This window comes from Chlorocebus sabaeus, chromosome 10 (genome assembly GCF_047675955.1).
Source record: "Chlorocebus sabaeus isolate Y175 chromosome 10, mChlSab1.0.hap1, whole genome shotgun sequence".
NCBI classification, from domain to species: Eukaryota; Metazoa; Chordata; class Mammalia; order Primates; family Cercopithecidae; genus Chlorocebus; species Chlorocebus sabaeus.
Genome location: NC_132913.1, coordinates 1,419,153 through 1,433,470, shown reverse-complemented (window position 1 = coordinate 1,433,470; position 14,318 = coordinate 1,419,153). Strand labels below are relative to the sequence as shown.

General features: G+C 40.7%; 1 long non-coding RNA gene across 1 annotated transcript; it reads right to left on the bottom strand.

Moving 5' to 3' along the window:
• Positions 1-936: 936 nt before the first annotated feature.
• LOC103215750 (uncharacterized) lies at positions 937-12,767 on the bottom strand. The gene is made up of 3 exons (XR_012094154.1): positions 11,842-12,767; positions 3,271-3,445; positions 937-1,152 (listed from the first exon to the last, which is right to left on the bottom strand). It is a non-coding gene; the product is annotated as an uncharacterized lncRNA (long non-coding RNA).
• Positions 12,768-14,318: the final 1,551 nt, after the last annotated feature.

Genomic DNA, 14,318 nt, shown 5'->3' with positions numbered 1-14,318 from the left:
AAGGGGGAGCTTACAAATAACAAAAATGTATATCCCAAATGAAAATTAGAATTTCTATGGAACTAGTAGCAGTAACAATAGTAGACAAAAGATAGAATGTAGATGTTAAGAAGATGTCTACAAGGGAAGCACAAGACTCCAAAGGCTCTTGCTACTAAAACATAGACTCAAGGTTTACCATCTGTAATATTCTGCTGCCAAGTACATCTATACCACTAGTACTGTCTAAAATGAGGATATATATTAAGAAATCACCAAAAAGGACTGCATAGCAGAAACTTTTCTGATATCAAGGGATCAACCTAACTACAATTATATACAGGTGCCAATTTCCTCTGGAGTAAACTAGCACACTGGGCCTCATGTACCAGTTAGATAATCCAAACCAGCCCTTATTGCATAACTTATCTAAAATATTGGACTCTACATTTTGGCTCTGCAGAACTGAAGAAGAAATGTATAAATAGGATAGTGATACTGACTTTGTCTATGGGAATTCTTGAGTCTAATAAAAAAAAGTCTGGGAAAAATCTAACTCCATGATTACACTTGGGCACATAGGTGATTAATTATGAATGAAGTAACAACCATAAATACAATCATAACCACAAGAACAACAGTGATTCAAATTTTCTCACTTCACAGATGTTCTTAGAATGCTTTATTGGTATCTTGCAGGTGCTGTCCCCAAGCCTCAGGTGTCGTTCCATAATCTCAGTTGATGCAAAGGCAAACACCACACTCTCCTCTGTTCAATGTCTGCCATCCCTGTCTTTTTGGCCTCTGACTCTTCCCTATACTACTATCTGTGCACTTGAGATCTTCACTGACATAGCTGGGCTCTGTATTTATGGATAAGAATATCTCCTTTCTCTTAGACTAGGCATGATCAAAAGGTTAATCTGGGTTCAAAGATCAATGACAATGACCACTCAGTTTTCATTCAAGATCAATTTTATTTATTGTACAAACAAACATGGGTTACATTCCAGACAAACAGATATAAGTGAGTAGACTTATGCCCTGGTGCCTCCTTGGCTCTTCACAGGATGCAAAACAAATCCTGCCAGCAGGAAGTGGCAGTTTGCAGAGGTGGCAGAGGTGGCTGGTTGTCCTTTGAGCTGGCTTGGGCTTGTCTGGCATGCACAGGCCCTGGCACAGCAAAACATTCAGGGAGTAAGAGTGTTGCACAGAAGATTTTACCAACTTTGTCACATTAAGCAGCATTCCAGGATTTGCTGACCACCACTTAAGCAAATGTTGTGTTATGCTATAGCAGTGAACTTACTTGTTCTATTTCTAAACAAAACATTGGGTTCACACACAGGCCTGGACAAAGCTTCCCGCTTCTGGACTATTTACTGATCTTCTTATTCTCAAAGAAAGCAAGATGAATGATGCGCCATACCATGGCTATGGCGTGTGACTCTTCTAGACCTGGATAGTTAGTGTCCCAATATTTAACTGATTTTGAGGGGGAGTGAAAATATGCCATCAGTTCTTCCTTCTATCATCCCCATCACTACCATACACATAATGACATAATCATGTCACAGTATGTCCTCAGAATCACTATTTCTAGCTGAGTGTATACTAAGGCTTTATATCTAGGTCACTTCATTGTACCTGTGTCTCCTCTACACCCTCCTTCACCATGCCTACCTTGAGGAATTCAGCAAGTGATCATTCACACAAGCTAAAGGATTTTAGCTTTCTCTGCCATAAAGATTATTACTAAAATACATACCATACAACAAACCAACCCATTTCCCACAAATCTTATTGTCTGACTTCTTGCAGAATACATAATGACTTTTATTGTGTCTCTTCCTTCCGTGTTTCTCTTTCCTAACTGAACTTTGTTCTTTATCCAGGCCTTCTTCCAATCCTGACACATTTTAAAACCTTTAGCATTTCTGCCTATAATATTTGGCTGTTCTTCTTTTCCTATCTTTACTTAATAAGTCCCACACAAATATTTTCCCCATAATCACAATGTTTTCTTTTCCCTTTGCTCAAGGACTGAGTTATGAGCTCCAAATGAGGTCTGAAAAAATTTGGATAAACTCTACATCGGCTAAGTTTTAGTCATTTGCACTGCTAATAAAGATGACAATTCAACATGCTGAAGACAACTTCCTCCCTCATAAAGGGGCTAACACAGAGGGCAATACTGTTCATGCTTCTGATTCTTGATCACAAGAATTGCTTTAGGCAATTACAATAATGTCTCCTCTGACACATATTATTATTCAAGTGAAGCAGAGAAAGAATATGTCCTATGTCACACAGCCAGGTGGTGACAGCTGACGTAGCATCAGCACACTGTGTTCCCTCTAATTTCTTCATTCATCTCTAGGTGGCAGTAAATCTGGTCCTGAATACTGACTTTGACACTCTGCTTTATCCTTCCTGTCACTTCCTTTGAGACTACTTCAGATTCTTCCCTTAGCTTCTATTTCTCCATTTGTAAAATTGGGTTGATGAGGATATCTTCCTTCAGTAGCTTTGACAATAAAAATGGGATCATCACGCATCCTCCTTAGCCCCATGAGTAAGCTCCCAGTAAGTGAGGTTGCCATCATTATTGTATATTTAAGGTGATCTACCTATTTGAAAAACCCTAGTCACAGAGCCTCAGTTGCTTTTCTTTTTGGGTGAATGATCACTTGCTGAATTCATCAAGCAAGCTCTTTAACATTTACCTTCCTTTATTATGCTGGAGCATTTCTAATGTAGGAGGCTTTTGTGTCTTCTCACTATGACTGCTTTGTTTGTTCAAAACTTATACAGGCTGAGTATCCTTTATCTGAAATGCTTGGGTCAGAAGTGTTTTGGGTTTCAACTGTTTTCAGATTTTGGAATATTTGCTTATATGTAATGAGATATTTTGGGAATGGGACCCACGTCTAAACACAAAATTCATTTACGTTTCATACACACTTAGCCATATACATATAACCTGAAGGTAATCTTTAAACAATATTTTAAATACTTTTATGCATGAAACTAAGTTTTGAATGTGTTTTGACTGTGACCCAGCACATGAGGTAAGACGTGTGGAATTTTCCACTTGTGGCGTCATGTCAGCACTCAGAACATTTTGGATTTTGGAGAATTTCAGATTTTGGATTTTCAGAGTAGGTGTGTTCAATTTGTATATATGGGTCAGATTCAGTCGTCTCCTTTAATCCTTGGCTGAAGGAAGCACTAAAGACTTTGGGGACCATATGCAGTGACACTCTCAAAGCCATTAACTCAGCTTCTCACCTGAGTTTCCTTCCAGTGAGCCACAGATAGAAGTCATAGATGATGGCAGGGGCCTGGTGGCTGATGGCATTCCAGTACTGGGTTGTGAGGTTGCTGGTGGTGAAATCAGCATATGGCCTCCTAAAAGCTCTCTCAAATGGAATTGGAATTTCAAAGGTTGGCAAGACCTGGAATCCTGGGGAAAAAAAGAGAGAGAGTGCTAGAGGAGAATAGGAGAATATAAACCATCATAGTGGAAGGTATTTGTAATGGGTCACAGCAATAAAGACAAAGGATTTGCTGTGTAGAGTCAAGAATCAATTTCTGAGAACAATAGAAAGATTTTTATGCTAAGCAAGTGGTTATCTGCAAAATGAAACAATGTGAATGGGTTAAGAATTGGATCCTTTATTTGAAACATCTACTCAAACAAATTCCTGGGGAAACGCATGTAGTCAATATAAGGGGGTACTGTTCAGAAAAAACATAAATCTGCATTTAATTCTAAGGTTATCTAGTCTATTCTGAAAGCCCCAAGGCAGAGGCTAGAAACTTTATTTCCCTGGCTGGACCATTACTTTCAGAACCATTTAGAAAGTTTCTTAACATTTTATTTCAATCTTTATTAAAAGTTTAACTAAAAAATTCTAAAGGCAATATTTTCTTGTGTTAGTTTACTTTCAATATTTCTCTGGGAATATGTCAGACTCAGTTGTCCACTCTGCTATCCAGGGTTTTATTCATAATACTGTTTTTCTTTTTATAGAGTAAGCTTAATTAAGAACTTTTTACATACATTTGTGAATTCAGTAGTTCTTTTGAAAAGATACTCATTTGAATTCAATTTTATTTAAGGTATGTAGGTTTTTGCAAAGCATATGCCTAAGCTCATTATTCAATTATGATGTCAGTTATTACAGTAATATGATTATTGCCCTACTTTAAAAATGCCAGCTAAAAATCTATCTGAAAAATATAGCTCCTCTTCAGAGAAGATTCTCAAGAATCATCTGGTCCATAGGGATTTATACTTTAAAAAGATGGTGGTAAATTAAAAAGTTATGTACAGGTTGATAGCATGAGAGATTCTGATCTCCACACTGACATTCTGATCTATATATCCATATACTTGTTCAACATTTCCAACTGGAGGTGTAATAGACATTCACATTTAACAGCTCTAAAGTGGGCCTCCTGATACACCCACTACTAATGACCCCCTTCCCAATGCGTACACAAACCTGCTGTTTCACCAGTCTTCTACCTCTGACCAAATGGTAATTCAATTTGTTTAGTAGTTCAGCCAAAAACTTTGGGGTTATCCTTGATTCTTCTCTTTAACAACCCACACACAATTGAACAAAATCTATCAGCTCTCTGTTTGAAAAATACCCAGAATCATAATTTCCACCTGCTATCTCTCCAATCAAAACCACTACTGTAGCCTGGAATGTTGCAATACTGTCCGAAGTGGTCTCTGCCACTACCCCTGTATCCCCAGTCGGACCTCCATGTAGCCGCCAGAGTGATTCTTCTAAAATGTAACTCAGAGTATATTACAGGAACTTCTCCATTCAGAGCCCTTCAATGGAATCTCTTCTCATTTAGAGGCAAAGCCATGGTCTGCAAGGCCTTGCACTCTCTGCGCCCTCTCTCTCTGCCCACCGCTCTCCCTCTCAGTGCTTCTGCTGCGGCCATACTGGCCTCCTTGCTGACTTGAATATGATTAAAGAACTTTAGCACTTACTGTTTCTTCAACTTGGAATATTTCATCCACATGTCCTTCTGATTTGCCCTCTCATTTATTTCAGGTCTCTACTAAGAAGACACCTTATCGGAGAGACTTTCTTTGGCCATCACATATCAAATAGCAGCCTTCCCACAACACTATTTACTTCTTTAATCTCCTTTATTTTTCTGCACTCAACCATATCTGATGTATATTTCTCCTAAGATTTAAATACCAGAACGAAATTTTGTGTGCATTGTTTGAACTTATACAGTACCTTAAAGAGTGGCTGACTCAGTGACTAATAAACATTTTTTGACTAAATGAATGAAAAATATCTCAGCAACATACAATTACTTTCCTTTTCCTAAATCTATGTCAATCCTTCCTTTAGTCATTTGAAATATATTTATTTAGCATTTAACACTTGCCAGGCACTGTGGTAGATGCTGAGGTAAAAAAAATTACATATGACATATTCCTTGTCTTTAAAGAATTGGCAATCTGGTGGGAGATGTGGACAATTCATGATTACAATACTTTGCCTGAGTATTCTGCTAGAGGCCAGTACAATAAGCTCTGGAGGAATACAAAAGAAGCATCTAGCTCTGTCTGGGTGCCAGGAAGGGGAGGGGTGGGGCTGGCTTAGGAAGGCTTTCTGAGAAAGCTGTCCACATGGTGATCGCAGGTGTCTACTAAAATGTTCACTGTTCTAACCACTGTACGAAGCACTTTATCTCCCTACATTCTCTGAGGAGCTCCCTAGAATAGAATAATTATTATTCTCATTCACAGATAAAAAAATTGATATACAGGGAGAAACTGAGAGACTTTTTCAAACTGATACAACTAATAAGCAGTGCAGTCTACTGAATGGTGGGACGCATCCCAGCATATAACAGCTATGTGAGCACAGATTTCCGTTTAGTGATACATTCTCAGCACCAAGAATAATGCCTATTTAATGAATACAGGAGTGAGTGAATGAGCTAGCATTTGAATCCAAGTCTATCAGATCCCAAAGCCCAAGACTTTTAACCATGAAGCTACCGTCTTTCTGATGTGAGGGACAAGTAGAAACTCATGCACATGTAGAAAATGTAATTTGGCAATTGAAAACTGCACTCTACATCCTCATAGGTCAAAGAAGAAATTCAAATGAAAACTGTTTAAGGATTAGAGAGTAATGATAACATAAACATTATACAACAAAATGTGTGGGATACAGCCAAAGTGGCATTTGAGGGAAATACAAGCCATGAATGCATGTATTAGACAAGCCGAATATTTGTGGGCTATATTTCTAAGTTAAAGAGAAGAAAAACATAATCAAAGAAAACAGGAGGAAGGGGAAAAAAGAGATAAGGCAATACATCTATGCAACAGAAAACACAGCAGCATAATAAAGAGTCAATAGGCTGGGCTCAGTGGCTCATGCCTGTAATCCCAGCACTTTTGGAGACCGAGGTGGGTGGATCACCTGAGGTCGGGAGTTCGAGACCAGCCTGACCAACATGGAGAAACCCTATCTCTACTAAAAACACAAAATTAGCCAGGCGTGGCGGCGCATGTCTGTAATCCCAGCTACTCTACTCAGGATGTTGAGGCAGGCGAACTGCTTGAACCCAGGAGGCAAAGTTGTGGTGAGCCAAGATCATGCCATTGTACTCCAGCCTGGGCAATAAGAGCGAGACTCCATCAAAAAAGAAAGGAAAGAGAAGAAAAGAGAAGAGAAGAGAAGAGAAGAGAAAAGAAGTCAATAAAGCCAGAAGAAGTTGGTCCTTTGAAAAAAAAAAATAAAGTAGACCCTTTAGAGACTAGCTAAGAAAAGATAAGACACACAAATATTATGAATTAAAACAGAAGCATAATTACAGATACAGTTTAGGACAAAAATATTAATATAATATGAAAACAATGTAAATACATTTTAAAACAGATAAAATCTTAGGAAAAGAGACAAATATAACTAAAACTGATCCCAGCAGAAAATGAAGCCTGCAAAATTCTTTGACTATTAAAGACACTGAAGCAATAAAAAATGTTCTCACAAAATATTATAAATCCAGATAATTTAAAGGTGCTTTTCCCAAGTTTTGGAGGAACAGATTACTCCACTATTACACTTTCACTCCACTAAGCACTTTCAGAGAATAGAAAAAACAAGGGAACTATATGATTAGCAAATTGAATTAAACAAAATATAAAAAAAGATAACACGGCATGACCAAGTTGGGTTTGTCCTAAAAATGGCAGGGGAGTTTAATATCTGAAGTCTTCTGCTTAAAATTAGCAGCAAGACAACAATATGCACTATTGCCATTTGTATTCACCATTATAGTAGAAGTTCAACAAGAAGGCTGGGCATGGTGGCTCACGCCTGTAATCCCAGCACTTTGAGAGGCCAAGGCAGGCGGATCATGAGATCAGGAGATCGAGACCATCCTGGCTAACACGGTGAAACCCTGTCTCTACTAAAAATACAAAAAACTAGCCAGGTGTGGTGGCAGACGCCTGTAGTCCCAGCTACTCAGGAGGCTGAGGCAGGAGAATGGCGTGAATGAACCCAGGAGGCAGAGCTTGCATTGAGCCGAGATGGCACCATCAACAAGAAAAATAAAGACCTAAGGCTTGAAAAAATGGGGATAATACTGGTATTTTTGCAGATTAAGTAACTGTCTACATAGGAAATCAAGAGGAAATTTTATACAATTTCTAGCAATAAGTTTAGCAAGATAGCTGAATATAAGGTCAATATACAAAAATCAATTGCATTTGACATCATCCACAATTAAAAAATATATTTTTACAAAAGACATTTAAATTAGTAAAAAAAAAAAAAAAAAAAGCATCAATTACCTAGGCCCTAGGTATAAATCTGATAAAAGATGCTTAAGACCTATATGCAGGAGATTAAAAACTCTGCTTAAGGGACACTAAAGGAGGCAATTCTATGGAGAGATAGCCCATGTTCACCCACCCAGCTATCACTCCTTGTAATATCACCTGAGACTATATATGCTCAACCTCCTGTTAACATGGCTACTGCTCCTAGTAGGAAGCATTTTTATCCCTCCTAAGAGTCCCCAATAGGAAACACAAATGAGTTTAATTTGAATGCAACATCAAATTAATTAGTAATAGCTTCCAGAAATGCTGTGTTAGAAGGGAATCCAGAACAGAGCCTTGGCACAGGGATAACCAATGTCATATCAGCCTACAATGTTTGCTATAGGTGTGAGAAAGGTAGAGGAAACATGCATGCCAGGTATTTTTCATTCCTGGAAAAGCATTTTTCAATTCAAAGCCACAATATATAAATGAGCCACAGTGTCCAGCTGTCCTGCAATAGAACTCTCAGTGTGTTACCATGGCTTCCCATTGGAATATGAAGAGCTAGTGTCATCTATGTAACAGGGACAGAAGGGGTGTGTTAGCAGGTACTAAGAAATCCTACAGAATAGCAAAATTCCCTATTTTTATCTTCTACCATCATTAGATGTTTAAGTTGTACTCAAATCGATTTCCATGGTTTTTGTACATTGAACAGATTAAATCCCTTACCTTCAGACAAATTAATCATTTGTATAGTACAGGGTTTCTCAAAGAGCATTTCCCCAAGTATCAAGAATCATCTAGATGCTTATTAAAAACATAGTTTCCTCAGCATCACCCAAGACCTTGGTCCCAGGGTCTAAGGAATCTGGATGTTGTTTTATTCTCCCATAGTGATTCCTATTCACTTTTACAAATCACTAGTAGAGTAGTTAATGCACACCCAAGAGAGGCAAGTTGCATAAATTAATGATCAGTATTACAGACGCAATCAGGAAGGAATAAGATCACTCGACTTTTCTAAATCTCATTGGTCACTGATCACGTCACATTCTCAGTGATGTATCAAGAAGGGAAGGGGTGTGTATAGGACCCACTGCCCCAGCAGGGAGGAGTATTTCAGCATTTTATCACTGAGATTCTTTATAACTGCCAACTTTTGCTTTATTTCATCACTGTTTTTTAAAATCTTTATAGCCAATGGACCCCCTACTGCTTACAATCATGTATGTGTTCCCAATGACTCCTTTCCTTGGTAACCACAGTACCTTCTAGTTAATTACCACAGATTTACAATTTCTCATTATTTTGTCTTTTTATTTACTTTCTGTCTTTCTCCCCATGTAGGCTCTAAGCTCCATGACACACTTTGTCTATTTTTTCTCTGTGTCAGACACTAGTAATTATGCAGATACATGGCTAAAGTACTTGCCCATTTTGCCCCAATTGCAGGGGTTGAGGTTACCAGATGTACAGTGGTAGACTAACATTGACTTAGGTCTGGAAAATGAAATAAAAATTAAATAAATACAACAGAATGGAAAACTAATGAAAGAAAAATAAGGGAGACAGAGTTGTTTCCATAATTCATCTGATTAAGGCAACCTATGCAAGAAGGCTTCCGTATTTTTTTCTTTCTTTGGGTTAATAAGCAAACTGGAAGAAGACTAGCAAAAGGCTGTGTGTGGGGGGTGCGTGTGTGTGTGAAAGACATGTGTTAAAAAGGAGTGACATATTATGAAGCACATATGTGTGAGTTCACATAAGAAAAATTTAATTCTGTTTACCACTTACTAACGCAGCCAAATGTATGAACAACCTGTTTTTTTTTTCCTTTGTACCAGGAAACTTCCCCACACATAGTGATTGAACACTTTTGGCATTAACCAGAGTTCAATTAAAAAAAATATTCTCTCATTTCATCCAGTTCTATCTCCTTTGCCCTAAAAAGAAAGCTGAATGTTAAACTATCAATAGAAAGAAAAGCCTTTTGGTTATCAAGAATTTTATGGTTAAGTGATTTAAATGTTTTATTACTTTGTGAGTAGCCAAGTACTAAACTGTATTTTGAAAACAACTCAACATATATATGATGGCATATTAGGAACTCTATAAAATATTGAAATGAACACCCTCTCACATTTGGGGTCTTATACAATGAAATGCCTATATTTGGAAAATGTGCCTAATAGATGAACCCTCCCTCTCATGAAATCTTTGAAAGCCCACTTGAGCATCCACACCTGTGAACTGCAGCACACCATCCTACAGCTAGCGGGAGATTGATGGCTGTATCAACTGGAATTGGAATTTAGTCTGCCACAGCCATTGGAGTAGTTTTTATGGCCAGAAGAAACCCTTTCCCAGCCTGCACAGGAAAAAGAACATAAAATGTGAAACCAGGTCTTAAGTAACAGCTGGGGCTAAAGTATGTATCATCAAACTGATTATACTAGTGCAATAAGTGAAGACAGGTAACATTGATCCATCGCTTACCAGGTTCCTACACTAAGTCTGACTTCGTCAGCCTATCCTAGCTTCTCAGCCAAGGTCACCTTCAGCATTTTCTTGAACTACTAGTGTTCCTCACGTTCCTTTAGGGAATAAAATTCCTCATATTTGTGAGAGGTTAATAAACTTAATTACCAAACACCAAGAATACACCTTCACATTTTAAAAAGTAATTAATAAGACACATTAAGAATTAAGGTTACACAAATTTCCCATTAATGTTTACCATTTCCTTGATAATTTTGTTTTCTGCTAGGGTTTATTAACCCACAAGCAATAGTAGGCACTAAAAGTTTAAGAAATTTTATTTGAAAAAAAATTAATTGGTGAAATTCCACAATTAATAAGACAAAAACTTTTTTTGGCTTAGAAAAATGGCCTTATTATTTACTTTTTATTCAGAATCTCAGTTCACCTCACAGATCACTGATGTTGTATAGATACAGGAGTTGGGAATTATTTACGTTAATAATTTGTTGAGTTTATGAAGTTGATTCTTTCTGCTTTGCATGTTTCCCACTTTGAAATGATTAGCACTTTCTTACCTTACTCAATTCTCTTTTCTTATAACTAGCTCCCCTTCTTTTGGACATAAGAAACCAATTTAGAACATTTTTTAAAATGTAAATAAATATGCATCTTTGCATATAATGAAAACCGCTTTGGGATCATGTTAAAATAATGATGTTCTAAGTCACCAAACATTCACCCCAACTGAACTTTTTTAGGAGAAAGAGTTGACGGCAGGTGGGAAACAGAAAGAAAGGGGCTGCTGGAAAAATCTGAAATTCGAAGGAAGGTCTTTGTCACTATCATAATTCATTGTTTTATATTTGTATTTTAATTCATGTTGAATCTAGCTCTGGGAGGAATAGAGACAGAGTCTGAAGCGCAGTTCGAATCCCTAATAAGATTTAAACTCATTTAGATCACTGATTTCCTACTCACTGTACAAAAAAGTAAAGTGGCGTTTAGGCCCTAAATGCCCCAGTGTGAGCTGTGAACCCCACATCTCTACCGGATCCATCTGGACTTCAGGGAGATGCGCACTGAGGGCTGTTTACCTAGAGGAGCCACGTTTCTCCTTGTAAGACATTATTGAAAATGCGTTGCTGGCACATGTGTACCCATGTAACAAACCTGCACGTTGTGCACATGTACCCTAGAACTTAAAGTATAGTGATAATAATAAAAGGCCTTGCCTATATTCACTGATGTTTGTATTTGAAAAATTTGCTCCAATATTGGTAGTTCTCTTTCTTGTATTCATTAAGAATTTTTGATGTATACCTGCTTTTCATACACACATGTAAACTCGTATGTGTTTTATAATAACGAATTTAATAATCTTTGAAGATATTATTTTTACTGCATCCTCAATTCACTGCACTAATTCATGCAATTATAAACTGCAGAAAGGAGGAAATACCCCCATCTTGCGATAAACAAAGCAAAATCCTTGGCAGAACCATGCCCCCCGCCCGCGCCCCGACCAGCCCACCCGGGCAGCCACTCACCGGTGTCCGTCTTCCCAGCTCCCGGCCATGTGGCCAAGTGAATCCATCCTGCCGTCCGTCTCCACTTTCGCCAGCCCGTACCGTGAGCACCGCCTGCAGGAGCGCTGACCCCGCGCGAGGGGCACTCACTACTACCTCAACACGTGGCGTGCGGGACTTCATTCCGTCCACAGGGCTGGACCGCCTGGGGCCGAGGACACCCCGAAGCCCCCGCGACCCCGCCGTCTGCGTCCTGCTACCCAAACACTGCACGCAGCTGCCCTATGGCGCCCCCGTGAATGGCCTGGTGTGGGTCCCAGCAGCTGCGACCGCAGCTGGACCCGCCGCGGATGGCCCGCCGGTTTCGTTTCGTTTTTCTTTTCTTTTCTTTTCTTTTCTTCGTTTCTTTTCTTTTCTTTTTCCTTTTCTTTTCTTTTCTTCTTTTCTTTTCTGATGGAACCTTGCTCTGTCGCCCAGGCTGGAGTGCAGTGGCGCGATCTCCGCTCACTGCAAGCTCCGCCTCCCAGGTTCACGCCATTCTCCTGCCCCAGCCTCCCGAGTAGCTGGGAGTACAGGCGCCCGCCACCTCGCCCGGCTAGTGTGTGTGTGTGTGTGTGTGTGTGTTTTTACGGTGTGTGTGTGTCTGTGTTTTTACGGGGTGTGTGTGTGTGTGTGTTTTACGGTTTCACCGCGTTAGCCAGGATGGTCTCGATCTCCCGACCCCGTGATCCGCCCGCCTCGGCCTCCCAAAGTGCTGGGATTACAGGCCTGAGCCACCACGCCCGGCCTGCGAAACCGCTTTCTACTGGCGCTGCCGAGCCGCCTGGTCAAGGCCCAGCCCCCTGAAGCGGACAGCAGCGGCCAGGGCGGCGCACCCGGGTTCACCCATGGACCTCGCGGCCTCAAACACGAGGGCGCCCCGGGCCGGCGGCTTCATGCATGCGAAGTCCCGGGTCCCCCCCCCCCCCCCCCCGCCGTCCCCGACACCCGCCCCTCAGCCCCTACTGGCCGCTGCCCTTCCGTGGCGCTGGCTTAGGACACCCAACCCGGCCTTCATGAGGCGCCCCCCCGCTCCCAGCTCCCCAACCCCCACCCCCGCCCGTCTTCGGTAGCTTCGGCGCCGCCGCCACAGCCCTGGGCCTAGGCCTGGCACCCCCGGTCGCCCGCGGTCTCCTCGTGGTGGCGCCGGCGTCCCCGCTGGAGCTGCTGGAGGCCAAGCCCAAGCGTGGCGGCCGCTCCTGGCCTGGGAAAGGCACCACCATGTATGCCTGTGCAGCTAGGGCAAGCCCCACAGCAAGAGATCTCACCCGAAGGCACATCCGCGCAGCACACAAGTGACAAGCCGGACCACTGCCACTGGGATGGATGCAGCGGGAAGCTGCTCACTCAGACAAGCTATGGCTCTGCCACCCCAAGCACAGGGGCCACTGGCCATCTCAGGGCCACTGGTGCCACCGCGCGTTCTCGCGCTCCGCCCACCTTGCCCTGTACAGGAAGTGGCACATGCAGCCCAGACGCCCCCGCCCACCTGCGCAAGGCCCCCTCCCAAACTGTGACCGGTATTTATTGCACCCAGAGAAGCGGGCAGGGCACAGTGTGGCTACAGAGGGTCTGAAGACGACGCCACGGCCCCAGCCCCCACCTGTGACTGAAGGCCAGGTGGGAAAAGACCACTATTCGCCTTGACGAGTTCTGTTTCTCAAAATGGTGCAGTAATTAAGTGGCATCTTCCCTCCCACCCCACCAGGTCATAAGGCTTGATGTCCTATGAGAAATAAGGGCCTTAATTGGTACTGTCTGCGACATTTTTTATAATATTGTACAAAACTGTGACAAATATTGCATTACTGTATATAGAGCGGCAGGTGGGCATTTTTTGGGCTACTTGCTTCATTTTTATAAGACTTTTGCTGGTTTTATTTTTAAGTTTAAAAAAGTTTTTTTTTTAAAAAAAGAAAAAAGAAAAATCCTTAATTCTCAAAGACTTTTCAAAATAGAACTCTTAAATAGTAATTGATAGCGCTTTACCTGTTTTCCTGATAAAAAATTCTAAAAGAATAAAAATAATTTCATCCTGCCTTCATATTATAACCAGAATCGTTGAAATAATATGCTTCAATTGATAGTAAAGTAGCATTTACGTTTTTGGATCAGTGAAGCTAAGCCAGCACTAAGAATTCTGTTACTATTCCTCCACTACGTTTCAGAGTTATTTCTTCATCCCTATACATACCGCGATAATGAGTCAGCTAGGTCCATTTAGATTATCAACCCAACCCTAAAAGAAAGAAGATTTCCATTGGTTACACATTTTGGAAAATTGTTGTTATCCTGGAACATCTGCAGTCTAATCTCAATAAATTTCAATCAAGGGCACTGAGACCCCAGCTAATAGAACTATCTAATTCAGTATTATTAAGATCCCAAAGATCAATGCCAAAACATTGGCTATTTTCTGCACTTTGTCCAATAATTAAAATTTGGCCAGGATTGTTGTT